Below are 4,695 nucleotides of genomic sequence, written 5' to 3' on the forward strand. Positions count from 1 at the left end.
TGGCCCCTGTATCTGCACCCCTGTGGGTGCTAATGAGGCCTCCACCTCCCCTATAGCCTTAGCCACAAACCAGATTAAATTACAACATAAATAGTAAGCCCTTGGGCTATAACAAAGAAAAGTTAATGGAGGCAGTTAACTTGCTCCATGTCTCTGAGTCCCGTGTTGCTCTCACTTGTAGGGCTGCTGTAACTTTGCTTGGAGCCTTCAGGAGTCCACCCTGTGTCCCAGCCTGAGCTTCCTTTGGCTAGCTCAGACCAGGGTTTACATAGTTCTGGCCTGAGGCCTCTCGCAGTCACCTGACAGCCCTAGTCAGCTGGCTGGCCAGCAGGGCTTAGCCTTCCTAGTAACAGGGCTAGGGTTCCCTGTTACACACCCACATAACCTCTTCTCTTTTTTTCTGTGGTTTTTCCTTCTCTGAACCTTCTTCTTTCTCATATTGTCATGAGAAGTCAACACTCACATTCTTGATCCCTGGGCAATGCTCCACTACAAAACAGTATGGTTGAAGATGGAACAACTCTTCTGTGAAGACTGCATAACTTGCTCCTTGTCTGTAGGAGCCCGCATCATGGAAAGAACCATGGAAATCAGTTCCTCAAATTCAACTCCCCAGAAATGAGGAAGATATTTAGATCACTCAACTGTAGTGATACACAAAATTACAGCCTTATCTCTTTAGTAACAAAAATGGCTGAGATTGCCTTTTAATAGTGAAATAACAGGAAATCTGTCACCTGGGTTCTCATTATCCAGAAATGTAGAACTATAAAGCAGATAAAATCAGCAATGAGACAATGTTACTGCATTTAAGTGGTATCTTTTACATTTTTAATAAACTTTTGGTCCTGGGGCCTGCTACAGAGGTAGTTGAAATTAGTGGATTCCTGTTGATTTCCATGGGTTTTGGATCAGGCTCTTGAAAACCAGATAACTATTTTATATTGCTTGTTTCATGTAAGTAAAAATCACTTTTCTAGTGTAATACTTAGAGTTTGATCTTACTCTTACTGAAGTTAATAGGAGTGAGCTCTAGATGGTTGTTCCTCAGAATGGTCCTCTGAGTATCCTTAATACCTACCAAAGTCAGTAAGAGTTGAAGCAGCTCAGCACATTACAGTATAAAACTCTAAAGCTATGAACATTAACCATCCTATTGCACCACTTGCTGCAATGAAGAAGCAATTTATGATGCTTACTGTGCACCTATATGGAGTTTAATAGTAATAGGTTCACAGCAAATCTTTTATAAGGATTTTTAGTGGATGATAAGAGCTGCTCACAAGATGTTAACAGTAGGGTTCAGGCCAAGTTCTTCCAAAACAACTTCTATTCTTCAGTGTCAGCAGGAATATATTAAAAGACAAAAAAAAACCACAAAAAACTGTTCTAAATATGTATGTGGTTCACCACAAACACCCATGTACAAGCTTGAATGAAGCAGTGCCTGCTTGCCTTAATATTGAACTTAATTCACTCAGTGGGTCTGAATACACCAGAACAATTTTAAGGGTGTATATTTGATACAGATAGTATATGAACCATGTGTGTATGAACAGAATGCATTTTCCTGAGGTGAACTGAATAATCTATTCATTACTTTAACATTAATTAATAATGCCGTAATGGAATATTGGTACGGGAACAAAAGTTTTCTGAATGTTTGTTTTGGATAGTGACACCACACATGTTTGTTAGTCATAAGTTACACCTTTCATGTATCACATCTTCATAAACTGCATGTGTCACATGCATTGCTTGAAACATCTACTTAAGAATAGTTTGGACTATGTGGTAATGTTAAAAGGGCTATTTTCTGTGCATTTTCTCCTGTCAGTTAGGCGTCTTTTCTTTACAATCTTTTGAAAGGTGTAGGAGCCAAAGGGAGAAAGCCAATAGTCAAATCAGGTCTGGCTCCAGCTGCCCATAAACAGACAACAGATGATTCTCTCAGCAGGAACCCATTTCTCAATCTCTATCTAAGGAAATTGGTGGGCAGAAGCCAAGATGTCTTGGGGAGGCAGGAGGGGAAGAATCACTCAGAATTCAATTAGATTCTCACTTGATCATTATCAGAAAACTGCAGCTGGCATAACTGGTTCGTTTTTGCCCCATCTGACGAATGATGGGATGCAGAAAGTTTGCTTCTATCCTTAACCTTCTCTATTTCTGATAGGGTGTTTAGCTTTTGTCACACTTGCATACATATACCCACATGCTTAAAGAGCTATTAATATATTGTTATTGCTATTACTTAAAAGTCGATGCAATAGTTTGTAACAGTTCTTAAACGAGATACTGGGTCAAACTATGAAAAACATTTTTCTAGAGCCATTTTAATAAATTTGGGTCAGACAATTGAAAATAAAATTGCTAGGTTGTTTGTTTTTTTTTAGAGCACATGCACAAAACACCTATTTTTGTATTTATTTGAATAGTGTGTTATGCTAAATACAACCTAGAAATTTCATTATGTACACTCTTGCATAAATGGAATTATAACCTGCACATGTTTCAGGTATTTTCTTTGTACGCATTGAAGAGATGACAAACATTTGTTCATTTTTGGTGTATCTTGGGTGGAAAAACATGAGCCACAATGCCACATTTAAGACCCTAATGAATAAGTACATACATTCAAAAAGCCCAAGCCCTGAATTGATTCAATCTTTGCAGTTTAGTCTAACCTATGTAGTTTGAAACAAGAATCAAATAAATAGACCTTCACTTTTAATTCCAGAAATGCAGCCACATGCTTGCAGTGGCTCAGGCTAGAAGCTTGGGGTGGGGGGGGCGGGAAAAGGGGGCACCAAAGCAAGCCCTCCCTTCCCTTTGCAGTGGCTGGAAGACTGAAGGGAACCTGAACTGAGCTGAGTGGGAGGGTGCGGGGGCATGGCCAAACCCCAGTAGGCTGCTGAATGTGATTGGGGAGAGGTTTAAACCCCTACCCTTGCCTGCACAGTCCTCAGCCAGTCTCCAGCTGGAGTGTTTGGAAGGGGAAGGGGGAAGCAGCCCTTGCCAGGTTTTCACCACTCTTGCTGCTCCAGCAGCTGGGGCATAGCCAAATGTTAGCCTCAGGCCAGTCCCCTGAGGTGAGTGGGGAGAGGGAGGTGGGTTTAATCCCTGCTTACTCCCCTCTCCCACTGGCATGGGACCCCAGCTGGGGTCTGCCTGGCAGCAGTGCAGCAGCCTTTGTCAGGCTTCCCCACTTCCATTTACCACTTAAGCAGTGCGGGGGCATGGCCAGATGCTGGCTCTGGGCCATCCACCTGAGGTGAAGTGGGGATGGGGGTAGAGGGGTTTACAGCCTGGGTGGGGTCCCATGCTGGTGGGAGAGGGGATTAAACCTGCCTTCTCCCACCTCACTCTGCCAGCCCCTGGGGCATGGCCATGCCTTCTGCTCAAGTGGGGAGTGAGGGAGAAAACCCTGGCAGGAGCTGCCCTCTCCTCCACTCGATTGGGGTGGGTGGGGCAGAAGTGTGGCAGCCCCTCCCCCCCCATGAAGATCTGGGATTGGGTCCCATAGGCCATGAAGGGGGTTTAAACCCCCTTCCCTCCTCTCCATCCGAGCCTGCTGGCCCACACCCTCACCCCATCCACTTCAGTAGGGGACCCTCTGGGTTAAAATCCGTGGGGAACACGGCACAGGGGACACAATGGTGGGAGTCTGTTACAGACCTCCCACCCAAAGTCCTGAGCTTGACCAGGAGTTTGCCCGGGAACTGGCTGAGGCCGCATGCTCCAGGACCATGGTTGTCATGGGTGACTTCAATTACCCAGACATCTCATGGGAGGATCGTTCAGAAAAATCTGAGCAGTCGCAAAGCTTCCTCTCGTGTGTGGATGACCTCTACCTGACTCAAGAAGTCTCTGGGCCAACGAGAGGCAAAGCACTGCTCGACCTGGTGGTGGCTACTGGGGATGACCTAGTCGGCGACCTAGTGATCGATGGGAAGCTGGGTGACAGCGACCACGAGCTGATCACCTTCACCATCCGCCGAGAAGCTGGCAAGTCAGTCAGCAACACGGAAGTCCTTGACTTCAGGAAAGCTGACTTTGACAAGCTCAGGAGGCTTGTCAGTGAGGCCCTAAGGGACCATGGCCACGGGGAGAGGGGAGTTCAAGAAGAGTGGTTGCTCCTCAAGGGAGCGATCCTCAATGCACAAACTAAGTCTATTCCATCTTGGAGGAAAGGCAGCAAGAGGGTACAGCAGCCCCCCTGGCTCTCCAGGGACCTAGCAGACCTCCTGAGGCTAAAAAGAAAGGCCTACAAAGGACGGAGGATGGGAGTCACCTCCAAGGAGAATTATTCTGCACTGGTCCGGTCCTGTAGGGATCAGACCAGGAAAGCCAAGGCTGCAACTGAACTCCAACTAGCTTTGAGCATCAAGGACAATAAAAAGTCCTTTTTCAGATATGTGGGGAGCCGGAGGAAAAGCAGGGGCAACATTGGACCCCTGCTGAATCAGATGGGGCAACTGACACCCAGGAAAAAGCCAACCTATTAAATAGGTACTTTGCATCGGTTTTTCATTAGTCCCATGGGACGCCCATGCCCGCTACAGGACAGGGAAGTCCAGGTGAGGGTGATCCCCTGCCCTCCATTGATGCTGACTTCGTGAAGGAACATCTTGAGCAGCTGGATACCTTCAAGTCAGCTGGCCCTGACAATCTACACCCCAGGGTACTCAAGGA

Source organism: Alligator mississippiensis, chromosome 7 (genome assembly GCF_030867095.1).
Source record: "Alligator mississippiensis isolate rAllMis1 chromosome 7, rAllMis1, whole genome shotgun sequence".
Lineage (NCBI taxonomy): Eukaryota > Metazoa > Chordata > Crocodylia > Alligatoridae > Alligator > Alligator mississippiensis.